Source organism: Camelina sativa, chromosome 16 (genome assembly GCF_000633955.1).
Source record: "Camelina sativa cultivar DH55 chromosome 16, Cs, whole genome shotgun sequence".
NCBI lineage: Eukaryota > Viridiplantae > Streptophyta > Magnoliopsida > Brassicales > Brassicaceae > Camelina > Camelina sativa.
The window spans coordinates 6,638,525-6,652,543 of record NC_025700.1 but is presented as its reverse complement, the minus strand read 5'-3'; the positions used below and the strand labels follow the sequence as shown (position 1 = coordinate 6,652,543).

Here is a 14,019-nt window from a genome sequence, read left to right as displayed (position 1 = left end):
GATATTTAAGAATACATAAGCATTTGTGAGATAGTACAAATCTAGTAGATCACCTTGTCACACAATTAAAGAGTGCCTTACTTGGAAACATGAAGCTCGACTCCTATTGAAATGACCCAACAATTTTTTTTTGTTTTTAAACGACTCAATGCGGAAATACAAAACAATATTAAACCAGAAACTCCAAGAGAATTAATAACCAATAAACCAACAACATCAAACCAATGATGTCGATAACATAACAAAGTCACAGAATAATGAAACAACAACCTAAACAACCGTTCTAGACTTACAATCCATTCTAGCAACCTAACAACAACATATCATAGATCAAACAACTGAGCCTCTAGAATATCCTCCTCTTCATTGCCTTGATTCCACGATCATGCACTGACGTCTGCGTCTATATAGATGCTTTAGAACTTGTTAGGATTTTCTACTATCCAAGGAAAATTTGTTTGCTCATCATATTTGATCATCTCTTCAATGAATCTTTGTTGATTTCCATCATAAGTTTGATTTGGATAGTGAATTTCATCCTGAAAAACAATGGAATATTATTAATGCTTATGTTTTTTTTTGTCAACAATTGTTAATGCTTATGTTAACAAAGAATTAAGCTACAAGAATATTAATAACATTATTCATGCTTATAAACTTGATTTTTTCAATGGGTATATATAGTTTTTTGTTCCTAGCAGTATAAAAATCAGATTGAATACAAATCGTTAATTAGTTTACGAGATGTAAGAACACAAACCTGATCCACTGATGGAATGTAAACTTCTTGATTGTTATCACTTATCTGAAAATCAACATGATCTGCTCCATGGTTTGAAAGGGTCATGGACTGCAATTATTTGGTTAGTTGATGAGAGTAGAAGCATATGAAACTCATGGAACTTTTGATTTAAAATACATGGAATAATCACAACAAACAAATCTGATTCATATTTGGACCACAAAATTCTTGGTTCGCTGAAGAAAAGAGTACTTACAAGAGAATTCATATCTCCTAGTGTTTGATTTGGAGAGACTATGAGCTCCAACTCATTGGTAGGTTGAAAGTGGTTGAAGAATGGAGCATTCAGAATGGAAGAAAAACTCACTTCGGCCATAGTAGGTGGTGCCATGAACGAGGATACATCGGTTGGTGCCATGAACAAGGATACATCGGTTGGTGCCATGAACGAGGATACATTGGTTGGTGCCATGTCCACATATACAGAATTTGTTGTCATGTTTGCAGTAGTAGCAGTTCTTGCCATTTGCATTGAAGAAGATTCTCCGATTTCAAAATTTGGCTGGTTGAGATTTACCTTTTTATGATGATAAAGATCCTTAAGATATCCATCAATAAACTCACACAAGTCAAAGTGATCTTTATCGTTCATTTTCAAATCTTTCATATTACCACCAAGACACCTGAACATGACCTCCTTTAGGCGAGTTTCATTATTATCTTCAACCAACTTATCCTCGTGTTTTTTTACCTTTTCGATGAATTGATTGAGAAATGCTTCATGGTTCAGCATTTCACATTTCTTCTCTGTCACCATTAATGCTTTCTCGATCACACTATTCACCCCAGATTCTGATGGCCACACATCTGGAGTTGAGTCAAATGGATTGTAGATGACAGCACATACATCGACATTGCATAAAGTCTTGAGATCGCTGAGTTTCTTCTTAATTCCTTCCTTCCTCCGGTTGAATGTTCTTTTCCTAATCACTTTATTGTAGATGAAATTTAGATTTAACTTCTTTTTTGCCATGACTACAGTGAAAGATTTGTTTTCTATGGTTTAGTGGTTATAATAACACAAATGTTTAGATAGCTATTGGATCCACATATGGGCTGTCAATTTTCTAGCCACTTATTTAAAGATTCTATATACCAAATTAGAGTAGATTTTTATTTAATATGTTAATTAGATAATGTGTAGTCAAACTTCGTAATAAATAGCTATATCCCGCGCATATGCGCGAATTGTTGTATTAGTTATGTTAATTTATTTTAGTTTATGTAATAATTATAATACTATGACAATTTTTTTAGAAGATATTTTTGATAACTTTTTTTAAATTGGTATTTCTGAAAATTGGTATTGAAAAAGATGTATTTTTGAAATTCCCCCTAAAAATACATATATAACAAACAAATTTCCTAAATGTCAATAATAAACTTTATTTATTCAAATCATACAATATCAAAATATACCACTTATTTGAAAATGTATTGTTAATGATAAATATAAAAATTTACTATGATATTCAAAATTTACAATTATTAATTAAATTCCAAAATTATTTTTCGAGTATCAATTAAATATATTTCTTATAAAATTATATATGAAATGCAGTAAAAATCCCAAAGACTAATCTAATTTTTATTCTCTTTTATATTCACCTTAATTTAAGCTATTCCTAGGTTAAATTCTAATGATTTCTTATTTGTAGTAAAATATTGGAAATGGAATATCAAATTGTTTTTTATATAAAAAATAATTAAATTACAAAATTTTGAATTAAATAAACATTACTGTGATCTTTATATAGTTATTTTGGTTCACATGAACTAAATATAATGATGAGTATACCAAAAAAATGTATTACAAATTTTTTGGAGGGAAGAGAGAGAGTTACAAAATTTGATTTGATAATTGTCAAAACATTGCATACTTATAAAAATAAAATAAATATACATGAACAAAGATGATTTCTTTAGCTTGATTCCCTCATTGGGCTTTGATTGAAATTAGTAATGTTGAATCTGCATCGATAAATATTTTTTACAGCCACTAAAAATTTCTTTTACACATATAATTGAAAATTAAAAATAATAAGAAGAAACTAAAATTCTACGACCCGTTTTTTTAATATAATAATAATAATCTAGTGATCCCATACTCAATAAGCATCTAACTACATTCAAACCAAACAACGGATTAACCAATGAATTAAATCAATGTAACATCCGTGAACTGTAATCCCGGTTTGGGATGTGCATCGATCGATGCAAGGCTGGTATCGACCGATTCAAGGTTGGTTTTCGCGAACGAGTTTAAAGTAAACGTTGCGTTTTGGAGTTAGGAAAACCCTGAAATCGTTTATTAAAGGGGGACCTCGAGGGTTTGGTCGAGTTTGGCCGTTTTTGGAGAAAGAGAAAGAGAGAAAGAAGTTCTTGAATGTTCTTGGGAGTTTTGAGAGATTTGAGGCTGTTTTTGTAGAGATCAGTACCTGGGATCGTTGTAGGAGCTTCCTATGAGTGTAGATCTTCTTGTTTGAGGTTCTAAATCTTCTTGGCAATGGTGTGTGCATGACCATCTTATCTAAGCTTGAGATTTCTCTGATCTACTTCTTTTATGTGTTTATTTGGCTTATTAGAATTTTGTGGATTCGCAAGAGGCTTTAGGAAGCTTTTTGTGGCTTTGGTTTGTGTGTTTTGGTGGTTTAGGGACGGAGATCGGGCAAGAAGCTTCGGGGGAAAATGATGCTCAGCATGTGCATCGGTCGATGCAATTTGTATGTCGGTCGATGCAATGCTAGGATGGCGTGTTTTGACCTAGGAGCATCAGTCAATGCCATGTAGAGGTGACGGTGCAAGGGATTTCGTGTAATGTCGAGCATGCGCCCGTCGATGTAGTGTGAGTGTCGGTCGATGCAGTGTGAGTGTCGGTCGATGCAAGTGAACCTTAAATTGGTCGATGCAAGCTCTTGTCGCTCGATGTGAACCCAATTTGTGTTGGTCGATGCAGTTGTCTTGTTTGTTGTTTGGTTATTGATTGTTGTTCTATGGGTAGAGATGTCTCAATTGTTGTGTGTATAACCCAGTAGATTGGAAGATTGCATCACTGAATATTTATCAAATACTCACGCATCTCATATGTGTTGTAGTGCAGATAAAGGCAAAGTGTGATCGTGGAATCAAAGCGATGAGGAGGAGGATGTTCTATTGGCTCATTGTTTGTGGTCTGACTTCTGTTAGGTTATTAAAGTTGGGTCATCAGAACATTTTTAGGTTGCTAATCTTATATTTTATGACTCTATTGGATATAATCATTGGATATTGGTTTATTATTTATTTGTTAATGGTTTAATGGTATTGTGTTGGTTGTTCTGATGTTTGGTTGTTTGTCGTTATGTGGCTAGTAGATATGGGACCACTAGTTAATTAGTTATTTATTATTAAAAAAACGGGTCGATGTGGGCGGTGTTGGTGCCGGGTTGGCCAGTGATGTTAGGGGTCCTAGTGCGGGAGTCCCAGCAGGTGGAGCCTATGGAGGAAGCATTGATCTTGTAGGCTTGTTGACACAATTGTTGGAGCGGTTACCGGGAGTCGTACCGGCTTAGGCATTTGTAGTACTGCCAGTGGCTACGGATGTAGGAGCTTATTTTTTGTTATGTCAGTATGCTGAGAGAGATGAGCAACATAGGTAATGAGCGGTTTTTGTGTGGTTCAGATATCCTCAGGATTTTTGGGTGGACATAGGGGTCTACAACCTGATTGGTGATGCTCACTTGTGGTGGAGATCAGTGGTTGCGAGGAGGGTGCAGAGGGAGATGATTTTGGCTGACTTAGTAGAGGAGTTCACCTGCAAGTAGTTTCCTTGAAAGGCATTAGACTCAAGGGACTCGGTCAGTGCGGAAGCTGGCCGTGGAGTTCAGTCGAATTATGATGTATGGGGTCTGGCGATGGATTCTGGGGAGGCTCATATCAGAAGGTTTATGAGGGCCCTTCGTGGGGACTTGAGGGTCCATTAAAGAGGGCGGAGCTATGTTACGCGTGCAGAGCTGGCTAAGACTGCAGCAGAGTTTGAGGAGGACATCCGTGCACAGTCAATGACGGTTAGTCCTGCAGTTCAGCCTAGGAAGGCTCAACATCATGGAGGTTCTGGCAAGGGCGACAAGCCTGCAAAAAGAACCAAAAGGAAGTGGGAGGCCCCGCAAAGGCCGAGTGGTAACGGGTGTTTTGGTTGTGGTAGTATGGACCACAAGGTGGCTAGCTGTCCCCAGAGGAGTGTCACGACGGCGGCACAGTCAGTGGTTCGTGTACGCTATCATTGTAGGGAGTCTGGGCACATCAAGCACAAGTATCCCAAATTTCCAGCAGATAGTAGTGGCAGCGATGCAGCATGTGGTGCAGCCAGGAGTGTAGCACATAGTACAGATTGAGCAGGCGCCACAGGTGTACACAACGGTTGATACGGTGGAACCAATGTCGAGGCGATCACAAGTGTAATTTCTTTGTGAATTTCAGTAGGTTAAGATTTTATGTTTTGTATGTGATAAAGTGTTAGGTTCTCAACACATGAGGTTTATGTAGGGACCTTGTTGGTGGGTGGGTTTAGGTCTCACGTTATGTTCGATTCTGGAGCTACTCATAGCTTTATTACTCTGGAGTGTGCAGTGAGCGCTAATATCTAAGAGTCACTAGACGGGCGAGAGGAGTTGTCATAGTTGTGGGAGGCAAGTTTCTAAGAGTCACTAGACGGGCGAGAGGAGGTGATATTCAGATCGCAAGGGAGTCGTGGCCAGCCGATTTGCTTATCAGCCCAAGAAATCTGTATGATGTTATCGGAGGGATGGATTGGTTGCATCGTCATATAGTTCATCTTGATTGTCATCGGGGTAGAGTGGAGTTTGAGCGTCCAAGTAAGAAGTTAGTTTTTGAGGGAGTTAGACCAACTTCGAGGAGTCTCGTGATCTCGGCCATGCATGCTGAGAAGATGATCGAGCAGGGACGAGAGGCTTATCTGGTTACTATATCGATGCTGGAGTCAGTGGGGCAATCTACGGTTAGCGGTATTCAGGTTGTAGAGGACTTTGACGATGTGTTCTAGTCATTGCAGCGGTTACCACCATCTCAGTCTGATCCTCTCACGATTTAACTGGAACCAGGTACAACACTGTTATACATGGCTCCTTACATGATGACTCCAGCAGAGATGGCAGAGCTGGAGAAGTAGTTGGAGGATCTATTGAACAAGGGATTCATTCGTCCTAGCAAATCACCGTGGAGGGCGCCAGTGTTATTCATTAAGAAGAAGGATGGGAGTTTCCGCTTGTATATTGACTATCAAGGTTTGAACCGGGTCATTGTGAAAAACAAGTACCCTCTTCCCATTATCGATGAGTTATTGGATCAGCTGAGAGGTGCGACTTGGTTATCGAAGATAGATATGGCGTTGGGTTATCATCAGATTCCGATAGATGAGGCAGATGTGAGGAATACTGCAATCAGGGCGAGGTATGGGCATTATGAGTTTTTGGTGATGCCGTTTGGGTTGACTAACGCACCAGGAACATTTATGAAATTGATGAACAACATGTTTCAGGAGTTTTTGGATGTGTCGGTCACCATTTTCATCGACGATATCCTGGTTTATTCTAAGAGTCATGAGGAGGATGCAGTGCATTTGAGAGTAGTTCTGGAGAAACTGCGGGAGCAGAGGGGGATTTCTAGGTAACCGTTGTGACGGGCTGTTTAGCCAATGTTGCCTGTTTAGGCGGTCCTTCGGGGTATGTGGTTTTCGTGACGGTCTTTTGGGACATGTGCTTGTTTAGGCGATCCTTCGAGATGTGTGGTCTTCGTGATGGTCCTTCGGGATGTATGGTCTTTGTGACGGTCCTTCGAGACGAGTGGTCTTCCTGATGGTCCTTTGGGAAGAGTGGTATTTGTGACGATCTTTCGGGACAAAGGGTCGTTGTGATGGTCCTGTTTAGGACATCGTTTGGCCTTGGTGGCGGTCCTATTTAGGACATTTATTTTGCCTTTGTAGCGGTTCTGTTTAGGGCATTTGTTGGCCTTTGTGGAGGCCTTTGTGGCATTTTGATTATCCTTGTGTGGTCATGAAGTATTCCAGTAAGGGGATATGTGGTTGGTAGGACATTGTGTTGTTTTACGCGAACCACGGGAAGGAAACCTGGATAAGGATAGGACTCAGACGTATGCAGAATTCTTTGCTCTAGGGACAGTTGGTCTTGAACGACTCTCGGGGGATTTTTTTTCTCTTAGTACTACCATATTCTAAGACTTTGTGGCTTGTGAGTACGGTTTCTATATCGACTTCGGATGACGATCTGGGGGCGCGCTGTAGGGTGGCAACCCGAGAAACTAATATTGAACTTCTTTATATATTATGGCATGCGGGCTTAGGCCCAATGAGTAGCCAATATTATGACATGCAGGTTTCGGCCTGATGAGGAGCCAATAGAAACTCAAAGCTAGGGCCTATGAGTAAAGAAAGGTCCAAAAGTCGAGAGCAAATAATACTTGGAACTTGAGTTTATCGCCTAGAGGTGACCATCGTAGATTGGTCAGAGGAGTGCGGGTCATGGAGACTGTTGCAAGGGAGTCCTTGCCTGATGGTTGTTCGAGATTCGAGGATGAATCTATATTGGTGGGGAGAATTGTAACATCCGCGAACTGGAATCCCAGTTTGGGATGTGCATCGATCGATGCAAGGTTGGTTTTGCGAACGAGTTTAAGTTAAACGATGCGTTTTAGGGTTAGGAAAACCCTGAAATCGTTTATAAAACCCTGAACGAGTTTAAGTTAAACGGTAGAGTTTGGTCGTTTCTGGAGAAAGAGAAAGAGAAAAAGAAGTTCTTAAGTGTTCTTGGGAGTTTTGAGAGATTTGAGGCTGTTCCTGTAGAGATCTGTAGCTGGGATCATTGTAGGAGCCTCCTAGGAGTGTAGATCTTCTTGTTTGAGGTTCAGAATATTCTTGGCAAAGGTGCGTGTGTGACCATGGCTTATCTAATCTTGAGATTTCTTTGATCTGCTTGTTTTATGCGTTTATTTGGCTTGTTAGAATGTTGTGGAGTTGCAAGAAGCTTTGGGAAGCTTTTTGTGGCTTTGTTTTGTGTGTTTTGGTGGTTTAGGGACGGAGATCCGACGAGAATCTTTGGAGAAAAATGATGCTTGGCATGTGCATCAGTCAATGCACTTTGTGTGTCTGTCGATGCAATGCGAGGACAACGCGGTTTGACCCAGGAGGGTCGGTCGATGCCATGTGGATGCGTCGGTCGATGCAATTAGGGATTTCGTGCAATGTCGAGCATGCGTTGGTTGATACAATGTGAGTGTCGGTCGATGCAAGCTTGTGTCGATCAAATGTGAACCCAATTGGTGTCGGTCGATGCATGGGCAGGTGTCGGTGGATGAAGTTTTCTGGTTTGTTGTTTGGTTATTGATTGTTGTTTGATGGGTAGAGATATCTCAATTGCTTGTGTGTATAGCCCAATAAATAGGAGGATTGGCTCACTAAGTATTTATCAAATACTCACGCATCTCATATCTGTTGTGGTTCAGGTAAAGAAAGGAAAAGTGTAATCGTGAAATCAAAGCGGTGAAGAGGAAGATGTTCTAGTGGCTCATTGTTTGTGGCCTGACTTATGTTAGGTTGTTAGAGTTGGGTCATTAAAACATTGTTAGGTTAGTGATCTTATGTTTTATGACCCTATTGGATTGAATCATTGGTTACTGGTTGATTATTTATTGGTTAATGGTTAATGGTATTGTGTTAGTTATTTATTATTAAAAAAATGGGCCAGTCATTTCAATCAATATCTTTAATCCAACAAACCAATAACATAAACCAAGTTATAGAACAATGAACCAACATCCTAAACAACCGTTCTATACCACTACATCTCATTCTACCAACCTAACATCAGCCTAGAACAGAAGAACCGATTCTCTAGAACATTCTCCTCTTCATTGTCTTGATTCCACGATTATACTTCACCTTTACCTGCACTACAAACACAAATTGAGATGCATGAGTATTGTCATAAACATTCAGTGAGACAATCCTCACATCTACTAGGCTATACATACAAGCAACTGAGAGTTTAATGTTTATCAAACAACAAACAATCACAATAAACCATGAAAACAAGTATCAGCAACCACTGGCTCTTAGTGTCGACCGACACTGCCTCTCAGTGTTGTGTCGATTGACACTGCCTCTCAGTGTCGTGTCGTGCCGATCGACACCCCTCCTCGACCCGGAAACCATAGTACCAACATTTCCCAAGTCTCTGCGTCGTCAAGTCCTTGGTATCGATCGACACTGACTCCGCAGACACGTTTTTCCCAAAGCCAAAATTCAAACTCCGCTTTCCAACTCCAAATCGACCAAAAATCACCTAAAAGCCATAAAACTCATGGGATCAATGAACCAACCAAGAGCATGCAAGAAAACACTACAAACAACATTAAACAAGCAAAACAAAGGAAATCTCAGGCTTATATCAGCCATGGTCATGCACTCACCTCTTTTGGAGAAAGTTTCTTACCAAAACCAACGAATCCAACCCTTTAAAAAGCTTCTCCTTCGTTCCTAGCACCAGATCTCCACTACACATGAATATATCTCACAGAAAAAGCCAAGAATCTCTAAAATTTCTCCAAGAACACTCACTTTTTCTCCGTTCATACTCTATAGGAATCGACAAAAGCTAAAGGAGGCGAAAAATAAGTTTTTCTCTCATAAAACGTCGACTTCTCCTTTAAATACCTTGGTTTAGAGATTCCACTTAAACCAAACTGAACCAAATCGACAAAACAAATCAATCCGGTCGGACCAGAAATTGTTGGTGTCGACCGACACCCTCTTTGGTGTTGTTCGACACGCATCCCCAAAACCAACTATTTGGTTTGCAGATGTTACAGAAATATATAAAAACAAAGAAATAAAATTGAACAAATTATAAGATAAATCTAACAAAATATATAATCACAATCTTACCATGAGTTTTGAACCCATGCAAGAACATAAACAAATAAAATATTTAGAATTTGAGATATGGTGGATGATAATGTCAAAATAGTTATTTATATGATTTCAAGGGATGAAAGTTACATTTCTAAAATATTTTATTATACCTATGTAATTGAAAATTTAAAATAATAAGAAGACAAAAAAGGAAGGAAGAAATACTTAAAAACAAAGAAATAAAATGGAACAAAATATAAGATAAACCTAACAAAATATATAATAACATTCTTACCATGAGTTTTGAACCCATGCAAGAACATAACTAAACAAATAAAATATTGAGAATTTAAGATATGGTGGATTATGATGTGAGAATGGTTATTTATAGGATTTTAAGGTATGGAAATTACATTTCTAAAATAAATTAATTAGAGGAGTTACAATTATAATTATAGTGTGATTGTGAATGAAAATGAATGGAAAAAAATAGTCAATAATTTATGTAATTGCAGTTACAATTTAGTAGTAAAATATGAATTTAAAGTATAGATTGATGTACATTATTACATTTTTATTTAATTAAAAAATAATAATTTTTTTTTAAAAAAAAAATTCTTAATAGACTGATAAGTAGAATGTGAAATCTTACTTTTATGTATATGATTATTAATTGATTATTGATAAAAAAGTGTAATTGAGTATCTTCAACTTATCTATGATTGGTGTGCATTAAAGTTTTTTTCCCAAATCTACTTTTTACACCAAAACAAACTTGAAAATTCTACTTAAATTGGGCTTTTGGTATTAGTTGTTGTGAGCTAAATCTCATTAGGCTTGGCTCAATAGTCCTTCATGCTTTCAAAAGGATAACATGAACTCGTTTGTTTTCCCCCATTTTCATGGTCTTGTCGATTTAAGTCAAATCAGATCATGCTCTGAGAATATATATGCTCGAATTAGTACCCCAAATATACTAAGGTGACAAATTGTTTACTTTTGAAAAGAAAACAACTAAAACAAGTTGAATTGAACTTCTCACCACATGTACATCAACTTTAACTAGATGTACTAAATATAATTTTAACGACTTCTAGATAATATGAATCTAAGACCGCAAGCCTAAGCTTCCTAACGGTGACTCTACACATGGTTCTCGATCTTACAATGTCAGTAGGAGAATAAAATAAAATAAAAAAATCGAACAGTATAGACAGGCGAAGGATGAGACAAGGTTAGAGACAAGCCATTTAGTAGTTAGTAGTCACCTTTGTGTTTTAACATCATCTTCGAGTACTATGCAAATGGTATCAACTTCCCTAATCTTATATGTGAAGATGTATAAGATTAGGGAACAAACTTGAGATCTGAGTGGACATCTTACTATATACTAACCCGAAATAAAATAAAGATACGGAGCTAATTCTTTGACTGTGGACGAATTTGGAGTGAAAACAATTAGTTCATTAAAACAAAAATTTTAAAGTCTAATAACTATTGGAGACAAAATGATACGTAAGTACGTTGTAAAGTGTTAAAAGAATCATGATTTACTAATCACAAAAATCTTAGACTACGTAGAGAATAGAGAGATGTGAGTCTAGAATCTTAGAATTTGTATTACTAAAAAAATCATGTGACTTCAACTATTTAAAATGTTCACCTTTTTTTTCTTTTTTTTGTGACCTTTTTCCATTTTAATATTTTCAAATATATATGAATCCTTCGACTGAGTTGTATTATTAAAAGATCAACATGTAATAATTCAAAGTTTCAAATATATAATGCACTTTTGTATACTGATTTTCTTTTTGAAATTTTATTTTTTTTCATTAGTTACTACTAAGCAAAACAATTTTTTTTTTATGATAATAGATTTCAAACTTTGAATTATTACATGTTGATCTTGCACAAAAAATACATGTGATTCACGCAATAAAACAAAGGAAAGTGTTAGTGTCGAATTAAAAGAACTCAAAAATTAATTTTCAAATTTGTTAATAGATTCCGAGAAGTAAAATGTAATTTAAATAATATAAAATAAGATAAACACAAATTTCTATAATATGATTATTTTCTGAAAGCAAAAGCCCCTAATCTTCTAAAAAGTTATAAAATAAATTAATGTTTTCTCTACTCAACCTAAAATAGAAAAACATCACAAAAAATTACTATATCATAAAATCTATTATATTAAAAATATATATACTATCATAGATTTCGTATTTTTTCTTGAAACAAAATACTTTTTTTTTACCTCTAATCAATCCAAGTGTTTAAATTTCTTTAAATTTTCTTGTTTTTTTTTTTTTGGTTGTTGTTGCTTGTATATCTCTCTTGATTAGATGGGAGACAATGGTAAGGAGATTGTTCAAATCTTCGTATCTGGTGATCAACAGCCATCATATAACCATTTGCGACCATCACTTGGTGTCATTTAACACCAACACTCTCGCATGCCCGGCTCATCAACCTTTTAAAAAAATTTCATAGTAATAAAGCCCAATTTTGTAAAAAAAAAAAAAAACTAGATCTCTAAAATTATATTTTAGTAAGTTTGGACAAAAAAAAAATATGTAGTGCATATTTGTTGAGAAGTGGTCCATTATAATTTATAGTGCATAATTACAATATAAAATTATGAAGATTAAATATAGCTAAGATAAAGAAACTTTTGGGATGAAAGTAACTAACAAAAAGCAGTTCATAAAAGAGTGTTTTAGTTCAATAAATAAAAAGCATTGCTCACAGAGAATCGTCAGGAAATATGATAACAATTTGGACAATTAGATAGGGATGCATTAAACACCGTTTTCGAATTCAAATCACAATTTTAAAGCTAACACACTCTCGCAGCGTTAACTATCTAAACAATGAATTAACTAGACTCTAAACTCTCGTTTGAATCTAGCAAACCAAGCAAGCATTAACAAGTTCAACTTTGATTTGTTCACAAAATGCCATAACTTGAACTCTCGTTGGCTAAATATCACTTTGCTCACCTATGTTCTATTCAACCAACTCAACAACATTTTTGGTACCTCGATGACTTTAACCTAAGATCTTAATCTAGGTGATCAATCTAGCTTAAATATTAAAAACAACAATAGATGAAGAACAATAAGATCAATCCCAAATCTAACAACTTAACATCAATTAATTATAGAACCCTTCTGAAACCGTAAACCCAATTAAGAAACTACTCATACATAGAACAGAAACAACAAATAAATGATGAAGAAAATATAATTGAATTGCGAAAAAATAGATAGTAGTGTTTAGAAATCTTCTCAAAGTGTAAAGAAGGATTAGAAATCTTCTCCCCTCAGCTCTCAATACAAAATCGTCTTAGAAAATAAAGCTTATGTCTTTGGAGGTCGAGACTTAAATATCAAAATAAAACTCTAAAACTCGGTTTAAAACGAAAAAGAAAAACTGGACTCGGGGACGGGACTCGTCGATTCTATGACTTGATTCTACGCCTGCTTCATATGCTCGCCAAATTTATCTGTCTTCATTGTATTGCCCATAACTTTCGATTGCACTGTTGGATCTTCTTCAAACCACTTGGAAATAACTGATAACATCTTCATGAAGCATGTGTCCAAAATTGAGAAAGATCTAACGGTGAAAAAATTCTTCTTCTGAGGCCAAACTTCTGACGCTTCAACTGGCCTTTAGCTTCAAATGTATGTTTTCGTCTCAAAACGTTCAGTTTCCTTCCATAGCAACCTAAAACCTGTAAACACTCACAAAGGATTAACAAGACTCTAAAAGCACATTTTGACCATTTTGACTTAATAAAAGACTCAAAACAAATATAAAACCCATAGTTAAACTCTATAAAACAGAGACACATCACTAATATAAAGTGTCTCAAAAAATCACTATATTGCAAAAGTTTATTTATATAGCTTATTTACCAAGAAGAGGGAAAAAATATTGCAGAAATTATTAAATACCATAAAATTAATTTAACTATCTGAAATAAATATTCGTTTTGTGACTTCTATAGATATGGTATATATGGTGATATTTGGTACCGCAAGCCTAAACTTCCTAAACTTCTAAGTGTTTTAACGTCATCTTCAACTATGTATTAACTTCTCTTATCTTCTATGTGAAAATTAATGTACTAACCAAAACTGAAATATAGTTGGTTCCAATTTGATTGGTATACTTCTTAACACCTAGACAAACTTGAGAATCTGATTGGACATCTTACTAACCCGAAACTAACAATGACACGTACGGCACTAATTCTTTGACTGTGGACGAATTTGGAGTCAAAACG

General features: G+C 36.2%; 1 pseudogene; it reads right to left on the bottom strand.

The window, feature by feature from the left end:
* Positions 417-1,775, bottom strand: LOC104753444 (annotated as a pseudogene).